This window comes from Cupressus sempervirens, chromosome 4 (genome assembly GCF_028749045.1).
Source record: "Cupressus sempervirens isolate cs-2001-9-10 chromosome 4, ASM2874904v1, whole genome shotgun sequence".
Taxonomy (NCBI): Eukaryota; Viridiplantae; Streptophyta; class Pinopsida; order Cupressales; family Cupressaceae; genus Cupressus; species Cupressus sempervirens.
The window spans coordinates 278,908,773-278,916,664 of record NC_143121.1 but is presented as its reverse complement, the minus strand read 5'-3'; the positions used below and the strand labels follow the sequence as shown (position 1 = coordinate 278,916,664).

Below are 7,892 nucleotides of genomic sequence, written 5' to 3'. Positions count from 1 at the left end.
TATCTAGCATCACACTCTAAAGTTTGAACAAATAATTTCATGTGCACATCCTCATGAGCAATCTCATAGTCACCCATCAAATCACTGAAAACTTGAATATGATGACTAGCTGAAACAATATGTTTCCCACTAAATTTAGGAAAAAAATTTCTAATATCAATAGGAATGACATTTGGGAAACCATAGATACCATCAAAACATAATGGCATATATCACTTGGTAGAAATAGATCTAGAAATTTCACTGACAGGCTGCATACTAGATGAAAGGAAATTTGACATTCTTCAAATATTTGAAACTCATTGACCAATAATAAATCTTAGATTCACAACTTGTAGCAGATCTATACAACCTTCTACCAAATACATCTCTTCAAATACACTTCACAAACCTTATTCAACAAGTTGAAACTCAATCCAATGAATTGTATGAAACTTGTCAAACTATTCTCCGCCTCTTAGTGTTGAAACTCAATTGATGGCGAACACTATCTTTTAACAATCAATTTTCATGAAAAGACAATACATGAAAATAAAAATGCCTCAAGATCCGGATGGCTGAAAGTTTTTTGTCCACTATTTACAATAGCAGACCCAAAATCTCATTAATTCTTTATTGAACTGTTTGAAACAACACATCACAAATCTTACCAAAGTTTTAAATGTTTCAACCTCTTTGAATATACTCTTCTCCTATAGCTACTAATCACAATTCATGTATAGAACTGCACTAGTACAGAGATTTATTTCTAGTCACCACTCACATTAAGTGAATTGCATTAGTCTTGAAGATACCACAAACTAATTTGAAACAACAGTAGATAGAAGAAACCTCTTTAGATTTATCTTAAATTTGAAACCTCTACACAAAGCTAAAACATAACTTTCTTGACTCTGAAATTACAATAGCAACTCGCACCAAATTGAATTGATTGAAGGCATACTCATTTCTCAACATAATTTGCACCCAATTTGAGAACTACTACTATAAGAGAATAAAGCTTACTGGGGAACATAAACCTTGCATACAAAACTGAACATGCATAATATATCAGACATTTCTAGGTCCATAATTTTTGTATTTACAACCTTTGTACCTAGCAGAGTCACCATCTTGTTGGCTCCTGATTTAATAGTTTTGAAAAAAACCAAGAAACCATACCAATGCATCTAAGGCTAGCAAATTCCTATGATGGATACACTTGACTGCAATCTTGGGCCAACTATAAGGCATAACTCCTTCTTCACTTCAGGCTCTGCAAAACCTAGGTGGGTCAACCTTGAGGTTCTAATATATGGTACTAGTGCAATTAAACATATAATTTGAACCCAATAACAACAGATGAAACCCTTTTGTCTTTTGATACTGAACAAAATAGCTACAGATCATAATGTATGAACTCATAAGCTAAGTGAGGGTTAATTCCTTTCATCCCACTACAAAACATGAAGAACTAAATAGATTTTGATTAAAAAGATTTCTGCAAATGACATTCATGTTAGCTTGCATCTTATTTAGTGATCAGTACCTTATCCATTGCAACACAGTGTCATTACCAGTAGGATGACCTAACTTGATTGCCTTAAAATTAAGTTTGTCAACTGAAATCCTAAAATTCCATTCTTATGAAATATCCCCTCCATACACCTAGAAACCCTATCAAAATATTGAAGCATTTACTTGACTCCTTGAATCAAAAGCAACAACAGATCTAACATACAACTCATCCAAGCTACCTTAAATCAAATAAACCTTATTCATTTAATCTCAAAGTCAATAAGATATGAAGAATTAGGAGACAAAATAAGAAAACCCAGATAATTCATATAAATCACCTTTTATATTCATCCCTGGAAAGACTGAATACATAAATTGGTAATACAAAATGAAACTCAAAATACTTCACATGATCTAGTATCAATTTCCATTATCTCAGAGAAATAATACATGAAAATGAAATGAAATATACATAAGAATGGATGTGTGGCCTTCATTGCGAGAGCTCTACTCAATAGATAGGAAGTAAAACCAACAACAACTTTGGTTTCATAGTAGAAACTAGAACCTTGCTGGTATCACAGAGAAAACTGTCAACAACAACAATGAGAAAGAAAGAGAATGATATAGGAGAAATGAATTCCTAGATCTGCTCTATAACTAACATGTGTCCACTTGGAAAACCTTCCCAACAAGTTAAATACATCTCCCTAATCTCTCTCTGCAACTGCATATCAAATCCCCATCATTTTGGCCTCCCAAAAGCATAAAGTGATTCATATATTTGGTGGAAATCATAACTGATTGTGATGCCTAATTTGAACTCAAAGTAATAGAAAAAATAAGTTAAAATGAAATTTAAAGGCATGAAAACCTTATTCAGAATTGATTTAGGCTTCAACAAACTTCAATGTTTGTCCCCATTTGGTTTTGATGCTCCTTGATGAAAATTGCCTATTCTATTGAGAATGCCATGGAAAACACAAATCTGATTGCAGAGTAAACTAGTGAAGATTTGTACAAAATTTGACCCCAAATCTAGAAAATTTATCTCCTCTCAGTTCTAATGGTATATTATACTACATATTTTGGATAAAAAATGTGCCCCTGAGATCAATTTGAAATTCTGGCTCTTGAGCCATGTATAGAGCTTAAAATGAAAATTTTAAAAGTTTATATAGTTAAAACTATATAAAAACATTTAAATTTATTCTAAATATTTCATCCATTTGAATTTATGCATTGAACCATTTATAAATTTTGATTTTATTTCATATTTAAATCCCCCACTGATGCCAAGTGTTAATCCTTTATTTGCTATTTGCCAGGCGGGCCCCACATCCATCTACACAATATTTGAATATTTGAAAATTTTCAATTTACTCCTCATAACATCTCAAAATTCAAACTAAGACTCTCCCGATTATAGACATCAGAGCATCTCAAACATTAATTTTTTACCTTCCAATCACACAAGCATTTCAATTTTTCATTATGCATTGGCGTAACATTAGAGGCTGAAATATTTCATCTTACGATCTCTCGGGGTGGTCATAGCATTTTCATGCCTTCATCCTTAGCCTCCAACTCATACACTAGACTATCACATGTCTACAAGTTCAAAATTTATTACTTTCCTCCATTTCTAGCTGGCTTCGTCATCTGTGGTGGGGTCCCCGTGCATGAGGCTATGGCTTCAAAAGTTGTGTGCCTCTAACACATTGTGGTTATTGTGTATGGGAATATTTAAACACTCTAATATGTCTTCACCTACTGAATGTGGGATAAATGGTATAAGCATATCATTTTTTTGTGTTTTCTTCTTTGCCCAGCCATTCGCTTCTCCTCAACCTCCTTCAACTTGAGCTTGGGCTGCCATGCATGGTGTCTTTCCTTTCTCTAACAATTCTTTCTTCCTTACATATAGTGGCTTCCCTACAAATCATTTCATTAAGTGGCCATAGACCCTTTTTTTGTACTTGGCCATGTATAAAATTTTCATACATAACCTGGTATGCATAATTTAATCCCAACTGGCAGAAACAGATAAGCACAAGATAACACAAAAGAATCTAGAAAAATACCATACAAAATGACAAAGCTTGTGGTAAACAACTATCAAAGAGGCTCTCTCTATCATCTCCCATCTCCAATCACTAAGTTTATTGTAAGAATTTGTCAAACATTTTTCACAAGTAAACAATATATCCTTTTCCTTGATGCATTAGGATCTCTTTTTCTTTTTCCATTCTTTGACTCCAATCTGCACATTTCTAGTCTAGAGATGTACATGCTTCTCCAAAAATAGTTAAATGTAGATCGACGTATCTGATTTCATGAAGTCGATAAAAATCTTGGAAATGAACTCATTTTGAATACAATAGATATACAGACTGATGCATACTTCACTAAGCATCTTTTCACTATCATATGTATAGCAATAAAAATTCAATTTCCCATCTTTTCACTATCATCGACAGAGAAAATTTTATCTTTCCTTGCCATCATTTAGTATATGTCTTACCTCTAGAAGACACCTCAGTTCTTGCATATATCTTTTGTATCTAAGGCTAGGACTCCTCTCTTATAGAAAAAGAATGTGCCACTTAATGAACTTCTATCCAACTACATTTAAGCATCTTTCAATGGCCAGTTCTGCACTTGATTGTGTCCTGCCTCTGAGAAAGGAGTTTCATCCTCTATTGACTAGGGAAATAGATAAGCTTTACAAACAAATACTTGGGGAAAAACCAAAAAGTTTTTGGTCACCATTAAAATGATCATTTTCTTTGTAAAATACTTAGTATTTACATGACCTACCCAAGAAGACTTTGTGCACAGCATGAATAGGAAGAAGACAAGCTACATCAATTAGCTTTAGTCTAGGTTAATCCAACAATGAAAGACCTACAATGCCAAAGAATTTATTGAATACATCCACAACATCATCTAGCCTATCTGTGATACCCCCATTCTCCTTATCCTGACAATCTAGAATGAAGTTTTTGAGTACACCAACACAACATAAAATTTGACCTGCATGTGATTCTGCACCAGGAGTATAACCAAATGCACCTTCAAAATTTTTACAACTAGCAACATATTGGATGGCCTTCCCAACATCAATCTTCTCTAGTCAATGCAAAATTGACAAGCAACAAACTGCATAGTGTAGACAACTAAATTTGATTACATCGCTTTGGTAATCCTATTTAGTTATCTCTGAAGGCATCATTAATTAAATTCCTATTTAATTAATCCTTTGCCATCCCCTAGCTGACTAATCCTATTAAATCATCTATAGTCCTAATTGATAAATCAAATAACTTATCATTTATCAATTAAATCCTATTCTTCTATCTAAATCCAAATCCCCATTTATTAAATAAATCTATTTGATAAATAAAACCCTCAAATCTAATAACCCCTAACCTATCCCTAACCCTTCATTTAGCCTAATCCACCCCATCTACCCATAATAACTAAGCTTAGTCACTAACTCACCCACCCTCATTAAATGCCTTCCACTTGCATATCTCTAACAAGCCTAATATAATCCTAAATCACCTCTAATCCCCCCCTAACCTTGTCACATTCCCTAAGCAAGCTTAAGACTTTCCTAAGCCAAGCAAAGTCAACAATCTCAACTCCCTCCAAAATATCCCAACCACCCAACCATGAATGCTCTTACAAAGCCATAAAGACTCTTACAAGCCCATTCATTGCTCTTACAAGCCATTTATGAGCTTTAAGGCCTTGAGCCTCCTTTGTTGACTCATCCTTGCCCTTTCCTCCATCCACTCACCCTATGACATGTGTCACTCCCTGGTTGGTGCTAAACAAGCACAATCCATGTGCTCCCCTTTGAGTGCATCCTAACCCTCCTTAAGCTTTCATCTCTCCTTGCATCTTAGCCCTCCATCCCTCAAGCCCTTAGCCTATAAATTGAATCCCCTCCCAAGCCATTTCAATCACAACCTTTTGAGCTAAAGTTATAATTCTAGTTTGAGAAACAAAGCCTTTAAACCATACCCTTATAATGCCAAATTAAGAGCTCACAAAGCTACTAATTTTCCATTTTCATCTCCATTGAAGCATAGTTTGAGCATCTTGAGCATACATCCCACATCCACATAATAGACTCATCCCCAAATCAAGAGAACAATCTCATTGAGAGAGCCCCTTAATGGCTCACATTCTCATTTGAGTTTTGTTTCCTCTTAGTCTCTCTTAAAGTTTATATTAATCTTTGTTAGTTAATGCTTTGGTCCTTTGATAGATTAGTATTACTTGCTAACATATTAGTGTACACATTGAGCTGATTTAGCCCCTTCTCTTTAGCCACTCTTCGTCCTCCCACCCGTCGAGATTCTTGTACTTTTCAAGAAGTCGTCGAGCCTCATTTCTCTCTCCACTGCCTTCTTGAGGGGGCAACATCTAAGTCTAGTCTCTCCTCTTCTTATATGAGACTAGGGCAACCTTGTTGCTATAACATCTTCCTCGTGTCGTCTTCATTCGAACTTCTTTGAAATAGTGTTGTCTCAACACTATGTTAAAGAGGGGCAAAATGTAGACACCTAAATTTGATTACATCGCTTTGGTAATCCTATTTAGTTATCTCTGAAGGCATCATTAATTAAATTCCTATTTAATTAATCCTTTGCCATCCCCTAGTTGACTAGTCCTATTAAATCATCTATAGTCCTAATTGATAAATCAAATAACTTATCATTTATCAATTAAATCCTATTCTTCTATCTAAATCCAAATCCCCATTTATTAAATAAATCTATTTGATGAATAAAACCTTCAAATCTAATAACCCCTAACCTATCCCTAACCTTTCATTTAGCCTAATCCACCCCATCCACCCATACTAACTAAGCTTAGTCACTAACTCACCCACCCTCATTAAATGCCATCCACTTGCATATCTCTAACAAGGCTAATCTAATACTAAATCACCTCTAATCCCCCCCTAACCTTGTCACATTCCCTAAGCAAGCTTAAGACTTTCCTAAGCCAAGCAAAGTCAACAATCTCAACTCCCTCCAAAATATCCCAACCACCCAACCATGAATGCTCTTACATAGCCATAAAGACTCTTACAAGCCATTTATGAGGGTCTTTAAGGCCTTGAGCCTCCTTTGTTGACTCATCCTTGCCCTTTCCTCCATCCACTCACCCTATGACATGTGTCACTCCCTGGTTGGTGCTAAACAAGAACAATCCATGTGCTCCCCTTTGAGTGCATCCTAGCCCTCCTTAAGCTTTCATCTCTCCTTGCATCTTAGACCTCCATCCCTCAAGCCCTTAGCCTATAAATTGAATCCCCTCCCAAGCCATTTCAATCACAACCTTTTGAGCTAAAGTTATAATGCTAGTTTGAGAAACAAAGCCTTTAAACCATACCCTTATAATGCCAAATTAAGAGCTCACAAAGCTACTAATTTTCCATTTTCATCTCCATTGAAGCATAGTTTGAGCATCTTGAGCATACATCCCACATCCACATAATAGACTCATCCCCAAATGAAGAGAACAATCTCATTTGGAGGACCCCTTAATGGCTCACATTCTCATTTGAGTTTTGTTTCCTCTTAGTCTTTCTTAAAGTTTATATTAATCTTTGTTAGTTAATGCTTTGGTCCTTTGATAGATTAGTATTACTTGCTAACATATTAGTATACACACATAGTAAGAAAATCGAGTGTCAATTTCTCCCCATTCATCGCTTGCAAAGGATCCATCCTCCTGTTGCAATCTCATGATATAAGTTGCTATCTTGTCTGTGTCAATAACATCTAACTTCTCAAGTAGGGCCAATATTTGAACAACACTCAAGGTATGCAAAATATGACGGTCATGCTCAATATTTCCACTAAATCCACCACAATCATGTTGGCACTGCATCACCCAAGAAACAATAGCTTCTTAATCCACATCATCAATCTTCCCAATGAGATCTAATGATGTTACACCCCAATATGCACCACTCATTCTCAAGTGTTCCATGACCATTAAACTAAAGTCCTAAAGTCATTTTTCTTTTCAAGAGAATTTATGTATTGTACATGCTTGTCTATCTCCAAATCACCCATTTTAAATCAATTCTTCAAATTGTGAATTTGTATTTGGAGGCCCACAAGCTGGCCTCAAAAATTGATTCAATGAAGTAACTAGGCCACAAAAATTGGCATGGGTGTTCAATCATACACATTCTACCATATTGCAGATTCTTAGCCAATGATGAATTCCCAGTCAAAATATTTTAATCGCCGAACATCCATACTTCAAATATCCTATAGGAAAATAATGTTTAAAAACATAAACTTGGCTCAGGATCAGGTTCGGCATTATAAACTAAGTTATTGATCACTTGGGGTTCTGAAAAA

General features: G+C 35.2%; 1 pseudogene; it reads right to left on the bottom strand.

Annotated features, from left to right (window-relative positions):
• Positions 1 to 4,297: 4,297 nt before the first annotated feature.
• Positions 4,298 to 7,598, bottom strand: LOC149561083 (geranylgeranyl transferase type-2 subunit beta 1 pseudogene; annotated as a pseudogene).
• Positions 7,599 to 7,892: the final 294 nt, after the last annotated feature.